Genomic DNA, 13,830 nt, shown 5'->3' on the forward strand with positions numbered 1-13,830 from the left:
ACTGGGATTGTTTAGTCTGCGGAAGAGAAGAATGAGGGGGAATTGATAGCTGCTTTCAACTACTTGAAAGGGGGTTCCAAAGAGGATGGATCTAGACTGTTCTCAGTGGTACCAGAAGACAGAACAAGGAGTAATGGGCTCAAGTTGCAGTGGGGGAGGTTTAGGTTGGATATTAGGAAAAAGTTTTTCACTAGGAGGGTGGTGAAGCACTGGAATGGGTTACCTAAGGAGGTGGTGGAATCTCCTTCCTTTGAGGTTTTTAAGGTTAGGCTTGACAAAGTCCTGGCTAGGATGGGTTTCAGAGTAACAGCCGTGTTAGTCTGTATTCGCAAAAAGAAAAGGAGTACTTGTGGCACCTTAGAGACTAACCAATTTATTTGAGCATGAGCTTTCGTGAGCTACAGCTCACTTCATTGGATGCATACCGTGGAAACTGCAGCAGACATTATATACACACAGAGATCATGAAACAATACCTCCTCCCACCCCACTGTCCTGCTGGTAATAGCTTATCTAAAGTGGTCATCAAGTTGGGCCATTTCCAGCACAAATCCAGGTTTTCTCACCCTCCACCCCCCCCCCCCCCACACACACACAAACTCACTCTCCTCCTGGTAATAGCCCATCCAAAGTGACAACTCTCTTCACAATGTGTATGATAATCAAGGTGGGCCATTTCCTGCACAAATCCAGGTTCACACACAAACTCACTCTCCTACTGGCAATAGCTCATCCAAACTGACCACTCTCCAAGTTTAAATCCAAGTTTAACCAGAACGTCTGGGGGGGGGGGGGGGGAGGAAAAAACAAGGGGAAATAGGCTACCTTGCATAATGGCTTAGCCACTCCCAGTCTCTATTTAAGCCTAAATTAATAGTATCCAATTTGCAAATGAATTCCAATTCAGCAGTTTCTCGCTGGAGTCTGGATTTGAAGTTTTTTTGTTTTAAGATAGCGACCTTCATGTCGGTGATTGCGTGACCAGAGAGATTGAAGTGTTCTCCGACTGGTTTATGAATGTTATAATTCTTGACATCTGATTTGTGTCCATTTATTCTTTTACGTAGAGACTGTCCAGTTTGACCAATGTAAATGGCAGAGGGGCATTGCTGGCACACGATGGCATATATCACATTGGTGGATGTGCAGGTGAACGAGCCTCTGATAGTGTGGCTGATGTTATTAGGCCCTGTGACGGTGTCCCCTGAATAGATATGTGGGCACAGTTGGCAACGGGCTTTGTTGCAAGGATAGGTTCCTGGGTTAGTGGTTCTGTTGTGTGGTATGTGGTTGTTGGTGCTCGGCAGCTCTCCAACACCATTTTCTACGAGCCATTACCCTATCATCCCACTGAGAGTTACCAAAAGCAACTACAGCATTTGCTCAAGAAACTTCCTGAAAAAGCACAAGATCAAATCCGCACAGACACACCCCTGGAACCCCGACCTGGGATATTCTATCTACTACCCAAGATCCATAAACCTGGAAATCCTGGGCGCCCCATCATCTCAGGCATTGGCACCCTGACAGCAGGATTGTCTGGCTATGTAGACTCCCTCCTCAGGCCCTAGGCTACCAGCACTCCCAGCTACCTTCGAGACACCACTGACTTCCTGAGGAAACTACAATTCATCGGTGATCTTCCTGATAACACCATCCTGGCCACTATGGATGTAGAAGCCCTCTACACCAACATTCCACACAAAGATGGACTACAAGCCGTCAAGAACACTATCCCCGATAATGTCACGGCTAACCTGGTGGCTGAACTTTGTGACTTTGTCCTTACTCATAACTATTTTACATTTGGGGACAATGTATACCTTCAGATCAGCGGCACTGCTATGGGTACCCGCATGGCCCCACAGTATGCCAACATTTTTATGGCTGATTTAGAACAACGCTTCCTCAGCTATCGTCCCCTAAAGCCCCTACTCTACTTGCGCTATATTGATGACATCATCATCTGGACCCATGGAAAAGAAGCCCTTGAGGAATTCCACCATGATTTCAACAACTTCCATCCCACCATCAACCTCAGCCTGGTCCAGTCCACACAAGAGATCCACTTCCTGGACACTACAGTGCTAACAAACAATGGTCACATAAACACCACTCTATACCGGAAACCTACTGACCGCTATTCCTACCTACATGCCTCCAGCTTTCACCCTGACCACACCACACGATCCATCGTCTACAGCCAAGCTCTGCGATACAACCGCATTTGCTCCAACCCCTCAGACAGAGACAAACACCTACAAGATCTCTGTCAAGCTTTCTTACAACTACAATACCCACCTGCGGAAGTGAAGAAACAGATTGATAGAGCCAGAAGAGTTCCCAGAAGTCACCTACTACAGGACAGGCCTAACAAAGAAAATAACAGAACGCCACTAGCCGTCACCTTCAGCCCCAACTAAAACCCCTCCAACGCATTATTAAGGATCTACAACCTATCCTGAAGGATGACCCAACACTCTCACAAATCTTGGGAGACAGGCCAGTCCTTGCCTACAGACAGACCCGCAACCTGAAGCAAATACTCACCAACAACCACACACCACACAACAGAACCACTAACCCAGGAACTTATCCTTGCAACAAAGCCCATTGCCAACTGTGCCCACATATCTATTCAGGGGACACCATCACAGGGCCTAATAACATCAGCCACACTATCAGAGGCTCGTTCACCTGCACATCCACCAATGTGATATATGCCATCGTGTGCCAGCAATGCCCCTCTGCCATTTACATTGGTCAAACTGGACAGTCTCTACGTAAAAGAATAAATGGACACAAATCAGATGTCAAGAATTATAACATTCATAAACCAGTCGGAGAACACTTCAATCTCTCTGGTCACGCAATCACCGACATGAAGGTCGCTATCTTAAAACAAAAAAACTTCAAATCCAGACTCCAGCGAGAAACTGCTGAATTGGAATTCATTTGCAAATTGGATACTATTAATTTAGGCTTAAATAGAGACTGGGAGTGGCTAAGCCATTATGCAAGGTAGCCTATTTCCCCTTGTTTTTTCCTACCTCCCCCCACCCCCCCAGACGTTCTGGTTAAACTTGGAGAGTGGTCAGTTTGGATGAGCTATTGCCAGCAGGAGAGTGTGTGTGTGTGTGTGTGTGTGTGTGTGTGTGTGTGTGTGTGTCCCGGAAAAAAAAAGGGGGGGGGGGGGTGAGAAAGCCTGGATTTGTGCTGGACATGACCCACCTTGATTACCATGCACATTGTAGGGAGAGTGGTCACTTTGGATGAGCTATTACCAGCAGCAGAGTGAGTTTGTGTGTGGTTTTTGGAGGGGGATGAGGGGGTGAGAGAACCTGGATTTGTGCAGGAAATGGCCCACCTTGATTATCATACACATTGTGAAGAGAGTTGTCACTTTGGATGGGCTATTACCAGCAGGAGAGTGAGTTTGTGTGTGGGGGGGTGGAGGGTGAGAAAACCGGATTTGTGCTGGAAATGGCCCAACTTGATGATCACTTTAGATAAGCTATTACCAGCAGGACAGTGGGGTGGGAGGAGGTATTGTTTCATGATCTCTGTGTGTATATAATGTCTGCTGCAGTTTCCACGGTATGCATCCGATGAAGTGAGCTGTAGCTCACGAAAGCTCATGCTCAAATAAATTGGTTAGTCTCTAAGGTGCCACAAGTACTCCTTTTCTTCTGGCTAGGATGATTTAGTTGGGGATTGGTCCTGCTTTGATCAGGGGGTTGGACTAGATGACCTCCTGAGGTCCCTTCCAACCCTCATATTCTATGAGCCTTCTCTAAGCAGTGCCTGCTGAAGCACACGTGCACCCCTCCCCCACTTCTATCCCACCCATTGGTGTCTCTGATCATTGAGACAGTGAGGCCACATAAAGTGCATTCAGCCCTCTACTACCGCAGTTCCTTCCACCACCAACCCAAACAACCGTAACAGGACTCTGAGGATATGACTACACTGCAATGTAAGCCCAGAGTTCAAACTCAGGATCAAGCCTAACCCCTTTTATCATCAACACACAAATTGTGCTAATCCAGGGCTTGGACTCAAGGTCACAAGACCCCATGAGGGTGGAGGGGTCAAGCCTCATTCAAGCCAGGTCCCAGGGTTCAAGTCCTACTGCTTTGCATGTAGACAAAGACCCACTGGACTTGCGCTATGACAGTCTGCCAAAAACATCCCACAATCCCACGGGCCAACTTTATTTGTCCTTTGGACAGTCAAGTTTGGGGGACAGTCAAGTCTTCTCACACTAAACCATGAACAAAAGGCTAGAACAGCCACCTTTTTGGAGGGTACTAGGAAGTCTTGGATATGGGTGGCTGACCTAGGGTCCCAACCTGGGGCTCCCACCTCTGCACTGTTTTGGGGACCCAGAGTTCAACATTTCCTAACTTGGGATTACCAACAAATATAAAACAGTCAAACCCTAAAACAACAAATCCAGGGTCTACTAACTCTAATTCTACTAACCTTGGGTTTACATTGCAGTGTAGACATACCCGGAAAAAGAGGAAAGGTGGGCAAGAATTGTGAATAAGCAGACTCATCTCATAGAAGTCTGGTAACAAGTAACCAACCTTCATTTCTTTTTTGAATGGCTCTTCATATTACTACTTAGCAGAAGTTTAACAAGTAACGCTGAAAAATCCTAGACATAGGAATGGAGTCTTAAACAACGATTGCAACACTGCTCTGCCATATTTGGCATGTGCTCCAGAAGAAAGATTCAGCATGTTTAGTGAAAGTGTGCACTGACTTCCAAGTGGCAGCCTTACAAATTTCCCTGATAAGAAGATGTCTGAGTGAAGCAAAAAGACATTGCTACAGCTCTAGCAGAACGAGACTGCACAGAGGGATCAGGAATTTCAAGTAACTCATAACACTGCACAATGCATTGTTTAACTCATCTGGAAACCCAACTGAGTGGACACACTATGGCCCATATGATAATTTGCATAAGAAACGGTCTAGATGGCCTCTTAACACTTTTAGGTCTATCTAAATAGTATGCAAGAGCCCATGTAGCATATAAAGCATGTAACAGACTCCCATTTATTAGTATGAGGTTTCAGAAAGAAACTGTCTCATTGAAATGGATCTCAGACACTTCCATAAAAATCTGGGAGCAAGTTTAAGAACTGCCCTATCTTTGTGAAAATTTGTAAATGGCAGCTCAGCTATCAGGGCATGCAACTCACTCGCCTTCTGGCTGTGATATCAGTGATGAAGACCATGTTAGTAGATGAGCATAATAAAGAACACTTCGTCATGGTTCGAAGAATGACCTCACAGGCATAGATGAACAAAGAGTAATGGTCTCAATTTGCAGTGGGGGAGGTTTAGGATGGATATTAGGAAAAACTTTTTCACTAGGAGGGTGGTGAAACATTGGAATGCGTTACTTAGGGAGGTGGTGGAATCTCCTTCCTTAGAAGTTTTTAAGGTCAGGCTTGACAAAGCCCTGGCTGGGATGATTTAGTTGGGGATTGGTCCTGCTTTGAGCAGGGGGTTGGACTAGATGACCTCCTGAGGTCCCTTCCAACCCTGATATTCTATGATTCTATTGTCTCGGCCAAGCTGGAACAATCAATGTAATTTTTTTCCTCTCTTGTCTAATCTTCACTACTTTCTGAATCAATGGAAAGGAGAGAAAAGTATACAGAAGGCCCTTTCCCCAACGTAGAAGAAAGGCTTTTTGTTGATTTCTGTCACAAACAAGTCTATTTCAGGTTGATCCTAATGGGAAAAGATGTCATGACAACCTGATCCTTCAGGGACTGTTGTGAATCTGACAGCTGTCCCTGCTGAGATGATCTGCTAGCACACAGCCTTCCCCTGCTAAATGTGGGGCTACTGGATAGCGCTCGTGACAAATGCATCAATCCTATAACCTAACTGCTTCAGCACATAACTGAAGTGAGTGAGCTCCCTCTTGTTCAGTCATGTAAGACAAAGCGGTTGTATTGTCCATTGCTACCTAGACTACCTTCCCTTGTATATGAAGAAGGAATGACTTGAGAGATGAATGGCTCTTAATTCCAACACACTGATGTGCAAACTTTTCTCTTGAAAAACACAGAGTGCCCTTGGATTGTACACTGAGCTGTATATGGGCTCCCCCATCCAGTGTTGGAAGCATCTGTTATTGTCAATGAAAGCGAAGGAGGACTGAACAGAGCACCTCTGAAAAGACTTGTTCCTCCATCACCTTCTGGTACTGACAGGCTTGAATTTAGGAAATCACTTGCTCTATTTTTAAAAACCTGTCTTCTGGAAGAAAAGCTTTTCCTGCTACTGAGATGTTGTCTACACTAGAAAATTGGGTCAGACTCGAGTGTGAAAAATCCACAACCCTGAATGACACAGTTAAACCAACTAAAACTTTGTCATAGACAGCTCTAGGTCAACGGGAGAATTCCCCCGTTGATCCAGCCACCGCCTCTCGGGAAGGCAGATTACCTAAGCCACTGCTGTGCCATTGCACCATTTTAAGTGTAGACAAGCCCCGAATCCAGTACGGAACCTATAAAGGTAATCAGCCTCCCTCAGTTGATAAGTTGGGCTAGTCAGTGTCTGAACCACAGAGGAGAATGATCCTCACTGACTAGTCAACAACTCTTGATCCTCATAAAATCTGAGGCATGGTGTTAGCTGAAGATGAAGAAAAGAGATCTGGTTGCCTCATCTTAGGTCTAGATCTGAAAGACCTTCTTATGCTCAGTCTGAAACAAAGACTGGGATTGCTGCTGCTGACACCTCTGGCTACATGCAAAATAAAAATGACGACTGTGGGTAATACTGTCTCTAGTATCTAAATGATGGAGTAGATGGTCTCTTCCTGATCGTGAGACTCAGACCCAGAGTGCGAACACTAGAGCTAGTCTCCTTCAATTTTTCCAAAAGGTCATCTGTCTCAAGTACTGAAAATACAAAAGTCCTGTTGCAGCCACGCTGGTCTCAGAACTCTGGAGACACACGGTGGGTGAGGTAATATCTTTTATTGGAACAACCTCTGTTAGAGAGAGAGAGAAGCTTTCAAGCTTATACGTTCTTCTTCAGATCCAACGTAGATACCTCACCCACCATAAGCTCTGCCTCAGAGCAGTTAGCTTATAGCACTGAACATAAATGCAACTTTAGAAGTTACACACTATTAAAAGTTGTTTAATATCCTTCATTTTGTACTCTAAAGATCTTCTTTTAAAAATATGGTGAAAATATAAAAATCAGCACCTTGCTCTGTACAGCAACTCCATTCTGCAACATTAATGTGACATCTGCATAGTTCATGAACAGAAACTTCATGAGATTTAAATTACCTTTCCTTTTCATCTAAGTGTATTATGCTTAATGCTCACCTTTTTTGGTGTTACCAAATGCATTTTAAAAAAAATAGCTGAAGATTCCCTTTAAATTGATAATGTATCAAAAAACATTACACATGAAGTGCATTCTGGCAAGGTAATTGGAACAGTGTACAGAAATTGAAATAGGTTGTCAAGTTAGACTTGTGCTACAGAAAGTAAAAATGAATTTGGGATAATTAGACACTGTAAACAGAGAGAATGGGTTGAAGAATGAAGAAACAATGAAAGAAAGTAAGCTTGCAGTAAGCATAAAGACAATAGGTGGTTTGGGACATATGTTCATTCCTTCCCCATAATTTTTCTCTAGTGTTGAATTCATTTGTCTCAACTGCAAAAAATACATAATTCTTAAAGGAAAAGCTTTTTAGACATCCTAGTAATTATTTTTAGGTATAGACATATTCACCATGCCTATCTAGTTCAATTTTGAACTTGATTGTAAATTGTTGAAGTGTAAAGTCTCATTTTAGACACATTGATTTGAGGGAGGAAAAATATAAAATGGGATAGATTAAGTACCTTTTGTTGTAAAGAGGCAAAGTGACTATGAACATATGAGTTAACAGATTATTTTTCAGTATACTGTCTTAAAGCTCATGGCAGCATAATACAGTAACTCCTCACTTAAAGTCGTCCCGCTTAACGTTGTTTCGTTGTGACGCTGCTGATCAATTAGGGAACATGCTCGTTTAAAGTTGTGCAATGCTCCCTTACAACGTCTTTTTGGCAGCCGCCTGCTTTGTCCACTGCTTGCAGGAAGAGCATCCCGTTGCAGCTAGCCAGGCTGGACCGGGTGACCTGGCAGTCCCCCATCAGCTCCCCGCTCCCCTAAGTTCCCTGTGCAGCAGCCACCCAGAAGGCTATCAACTGCCCGCACTTCAGCTGTCCCTCCTGCCACTGCCATGTGCTGCTCCTGCCCTCTGCCTTGGAGCTGCTCCCAGGAGCCTCCTGCTTGCTGGGGGGTGAGGGGCGGAGGGGGCTAATGTCAGGGTGTGCCCCTCCCGCCTGCACCCCACTTACCCATCTCCATAGAGCGGGGGGCACACACGACAGGGCTCAGGACAGAGGGACCTTCCTGGCAGCAGCTGCTCTGGTCTTAGTCTCAGCTTGCTGATTAACCTAACAAGGTAGTGTACTTAAGAGTGGTATCAGTGTACTTAAAGGGGAAATGCACATCTCTCTCTCTCACACACACACACACACACACACACGGTGTGTCTCTGTCTCCCCTCCCTCCATTCGTGCTGCCTTATAGAGTGTGAGATTACATTAACAACGAGTCAACCCTTGAGGGCTCAGCTAATTGTTAGTTCATCATTTAGCAGTAAGGCATTCCCTGGGAAATATCCCACCCTCTGACTCCACCACCTCAACCAAGCTTCACAATCATCATCACCACTGTGTACAGTATTAAATTGTTTAAAACTTATAGTGTGCGTCTGTCTGGTCTTTTGTCTGGCAAAAAAAAGTTTCCCTGGAACCTAACCCCCCGCCCCCATTTACATTAATTCTTATGGGGAAATTGGATTCGTTTAACATCATTTTGCTTAAAGTCGCATTTTTCAGGAACATAACTACAACATTAAGTGAGGAGTTACTATAGTCTGGACACATGTAATATGTTGAAGAATCATAAGAACTATTAAAACACGAGATGTACATCATCTGGTCCTCAGAGAGTCTCCCATTTTTATGTTGCCCCAACAGAGAAAGTTCAACTTCATTTGCGCCTCCCCCCCCCCCCTTTTTTTTTTTTAAATAAATTACATTGGAAAGCTTTTGTTCAAGTGGCTCTGCACATTTCCATGTATGGATATTTCTCCATACAGTGCCTGCTGGAGTGCACATGTGCTCCATCCTACCGCTCCTCTCGGTGTTTGTGAACGTTCTGAGGGGGAGGCTATGTGAGCAGCACTGTGCCCTCTAGCAACTCAGTTCCTTCCAACCACCATGGAAAACAGAAGCAAGCTGCCCTGGTCCTTTAGATATGGGGCATTTGAAGTGCCTTGTTAGATTTATAGTAGTTTATTCCTAGTACAGTTAGTATAAGGCAAGTGTATAAACTATCCGTATATAATACTATTAAGGTAGGTTCTTTTGTGTTATGGCAGAACCTCAGAAGAAAAACAACTTGAGCTTTGAGATTTTCTGGGTGTCAGACAAGCATGAGAGACTTTTGAAATGTCTGTGCGAGGTACATTTGCCTCTGGGTGTTCCGTTTGCCAGACTAGCTTCCTGAATGTGTAAGGATAGGCAGACCAGGCTTCAAGTACTCTGGCTCAAAGAAGGTCTGGCCGCTAAACTAAGTTCCGGAGGTTCATCGTGACTGCAAATGAAGAGGACTGATTTGGCTTCAGTAGCTTCCTTAAGTAAGGAAACCTCAAAGTAGTGCAGATTGCTATCTGTGCAGGGTTCTGATCTTTGGAGAAAGCTACCAATGCTTCAAAAGGCACTGGAGAGAGCCTGTCAGGAAAGTCACGGAACCTAAAGCTATGTTGGTTCCAGCTACATGAGAACAGAAGTAGCAGTTGTGGGAGAAGGCAGCCACTGTTAGCAGTGCCAGATCCCACTTGTCAGACTTATCAGACCCCTCCATTGCTACTCCAGTTACAACAGTAAGCTTAAGTCTGTTCCAGGCTCTTTCAAGCCCAGTGCTGAGCGATGGAGTGTTTTCCCGGATCAGTTAGTTTCCAAGTTTGTGGAGCTGGGCCAATCCTCTGCTCCGGTTCCCAGGGCCACCATCAGATCAGAAGAGGATAATAGTAGTGGCTGATGTCCATTTTCCTCTGCCTGAGAGTCCCTTAACTTTGACTGGCAGGAACTTGGCAGGGGAAGAAATTATCTTTATCAGTTCCACAATCTGCTTCATCTGTATCTAAATCTCAGCCAACAGACTAGGACTATTAGAAACTACAGCCTATTGCCATTGTGGGGTGTTGGTTCAGTACTGCCTCAGAGGAAAGAGTGTAATCTACTGAATTATCTACCCACCCTCTTTGTCTCTTAGGGTATTACTTGTGCCCATCCAAACACACACCCTGCCTGACCCTGTTTAGCCTAGACTTCCTTAGATGAGCTGAAGTGAGTCATGAGGAAAAAAGGGGGATTCTCCATATCTGTTATGGACAATGAAGCTTGTAAACAAAAAGTCAAATACTTAGGTGAATTTAGTGGCCATAGACACTACTAAGGCAGTCAGGTATTTTCAGTTTATAAGAGATAACAAGCATGAAAGTCAGAACCATTTATTACAGAAACAATGAAAAATTTTTGATATTGGCTGGGATAAAAGCAAAACTGAAAGGAAGAAGCTGTGGACTTCATGCAGTTTGATGACCACTGCATTTTCTGAAATGTTACTCTAGACCAGGGGTCGGCAACCTTCGGCACACAGCCCAACAGGGTAATCTGCTGGCGGGCCGCGAGACATTTTGTTCATGTTGACTGTCCACAGGCACGAACCCTGGAACTCCAAGTGGCTGCAGTTCGCCATTCCTGGCCAATGGGCGCTGCAGGAAGTGGTGGCCAGCACATCCCTGCGGCCCGCCACTTCCATTGGCTGTGAACTGCGAACTGTGGCCACTAGGAGCTATGGGGGGGCCGTGCCTGCGGACAATCAACGTAAACAAAATGTCTCGCGGCCCAACAGCGGATTACCCTGATGGGCTGCGTGCCAAAGATTGCCAACCCCATTCTAGAATTTGTCTACTTAAGATCAGCGTATATGTTTCAAATACTCAGGAGTGCATGGGCTAGAAGTAATACAGAAGTTCTCTTCAAGGAAAAGCTGACATTTAAGAAATGCAAAATGCTCTTAAGGAACTTTGATTAGAAATTCATTATGTATGGGAATTTATTGAAGGAAAGAGGGGACTAGTTCAGTAATCATTAGAGAGAATGTAAATTAATGCAACCTGGTTAAATAAACAAGATAAAAGGAAAAGATAAGCCTATATGGTTGAGAATATGACAGGAAAAAATAGCATAAGAAGTTAGATTGCTTGAACATACATATACCAAAATCATCCTGGTAAGAAGATAATTAGGAAATTTATAAAAGATCCACCCAGTTGGAAAAATTATGAACAACAGAAGACACAATGTAAAATTTCAGAGAATATTTCAGCAATGTATAGCATAAAGATTTTAGGAAGCATACAAGAGCAATGATCCACTAGAACTTATGAAAGAACAGATTTGATCCAAAACCTGCTGCTACCCTCCCTCCCACAAGCACCACCATTGTACTGATGGCCACAACAGGACTCAAAAACAAAAGTCAGACCCGAAGGGGCTATTGGGGGGAAAAAAAAAAGCTTAACAAAAAGTTAACTCCCAAGCTACAGTTTCAGTTCCAGAGAAACAAATATTCTGCATCACACCCTCTTCACTTTCAACTATGAAAAGTCAGGGAGAGTCTCACCCATTCACCAGGGTTTCACACAGTTTGTGAATTATGTTCACAGGGAAAATGCCAACATGTAGCTAGCTGGTCCCTAAACTTTTTCCCCCTTACATTAAGAAAACCTGACCAGTATTCCCACTCGTTATGTGGATAAAAGTCTGTAGACAGAGCTTCTCTTCCCCTCAAGGAAGCCCCATCTGAGGTCCCTTTTCCAGGCAGGCAGCGGTTCTCTGGTACCTAGTTCTTTCCAGGACTATGAAGGGTTTTCCCCTCTACCAAGGCATTCACCACATCCAAAAACCTTCTTCTTTGCTCCCAACTTGTGTTTTCCCCCAACCCCACATCACTCTCGAGAGGTGAAGGCCCTGATTTCCAGGCTTGATGTTTCAGCAGGAGTTGTAGAATGAAACTGACTGCAGCCCATCTACAGGACAGATAATTAATCATTTTCCTGCCTCTGCTCCAGTGTTTGTAAAACCTCATTACACCCCCTCACTATGTAAACTGTAGATTACTTTACTTGCCTTTATTCTTTTTCTCAGAAGCGACTAAAATTACTGTTGATCTACAGGGTAATATATCCAGACAACTTCAGATTTCACTTTTCCTCCTTCAAGAAATTTCCTCAGCAGATCCCCACTAATAAACTAGCAAGCACTGACTGCTTTCAGGAGAAAGACAGAGAACCAAGACTGAAGCCTTGCTTTCCATATTCAAGCATCTGATCTGGCTTTAAGAATCAAGAAAACAATGCTTCATTAAAATATAAATTGAAATCTAAGTGGCTATTTGCAAATTTCAATTTTGGAGGCTCCAAGAAAACACAGTCTGAACTGAAGTGGTCTCGCCTACCCCTTTTTCTAAACCTCAAAAGATTTCATCTGTTTAAGTAATGAGTACATGGGGAGACACCAATATGATATGTAAATCTGACTTCTCCTGGAAATGGAGAGATAAATGAATTAGTATCTGTCAAACATACAGCTAAGAGTATCATAAAATTCCTCCTTTACCTATAAGGGGTTAAGAAGCTCAAATAACCTGGTTGGCACCTGACCAAAAGGACCAATAAGGGAAGTAGATCCTTTCAAATCTGTGGGGTGAGGTTTTGTTTTGTGCTCTCTTTGTTCTCTCTTGAACATAGAAGGACCAGGGTAGGAAAAACCATCTCCTAAAATTCTACCTGAAATAAACATCCAAGATTACAAAAATTGTAAGTATAGCAAGGAAATGCGTTAGCTTATCTTTTGTTTTAGCTTGTGAATTTTCCCTAGGCTAAGAGGAAGGTTTATTCCTGTTTTTTTGTAACTTTAAAGTTTTGCCAAGAGGGAAATCCTCTGTGTTTTAAATTTTAGTACCCTGTAAAATTACCTTCCATCCTGATTTTACAGAGGTCCTTCTTTTACTTTTTCTTTATAATAAAGTTCAGTTTTTAAGAATCTGATTGGTTTTTAGTGTCCTAAAAACCCAAGGGTCTGGTCTGTGCTCATCTTGTTTACCTATCTGGTTGGTATAGGATTCTCAAACCTCCCCAGGAAAGGGGGTGAAGGGACTTGGGGGGCGGGATATTTTGGGGAAACAGGAACTCCAAGTGGTCCTTTTCCTGAATCTCTGTCTAGCTCACTTGGTGGTGGCAGCAGTACCATCCAAGGACAAAGTAGGATTTGAGCCTTGGGGAAGTTTTTAACCTGAGCTGGTAGAAATAAGCTTAGGGGGTCTTTCCTGCAGGTCCCCCAGAGTTCAGAGTGGGGAGGGAACCCTGACAGTATCAAATGAAAATAGTAGAAATGCTGGGTACAGCCATAACTATGAAACAGTTTATAAGAAGGTCTAGCCATGAGAGCTTCGATCTCAGACTGCCCTAGCTTAAGTTCAATTTACTTGGAAACACAGATCTTGTGGAATCTTTGAGAAATATTTCTTATTAAGGTCTTAGGCCTATGAAAAAAAATCTAAACCTAGAAAACAACCAAAAGCTGATTCAGTGATTGTACTGGTTGATAGAAAAAGGAACCACCTGATATCTAGGGAGCAGGATCTTTC

General features: G+C 43.8%; 1 protein-coding gene across 1 annotated transcript in view; it reads right to left on the minus strand.

The window, feature by feature from the left end:
• The window catches only part of RBM26 (RNA binding motif protein 26), a 101,807-nt gene that overhangs the window by 1,805 nt on the left and 86,172 nt on the right, over positions 1 to 13,830 (minus strand). The gene's annotated exons all lie outside the window — the stretch shown is intronic.

This window comes from Caretta caretta, chromosome 1 (assembly GCF_965140235.1).
Source record: "Caretta caretta isolate rCarCar2 chromosome 1, rCarCar1.hap1, whole genome shotgun sequence".
Classification (NCBI taxonomy): domain Eukaryota; kingdom Metazoa; phylum Chordata; order Testudines; family Cheloniidae; genus Caretta; species Caretta caretta.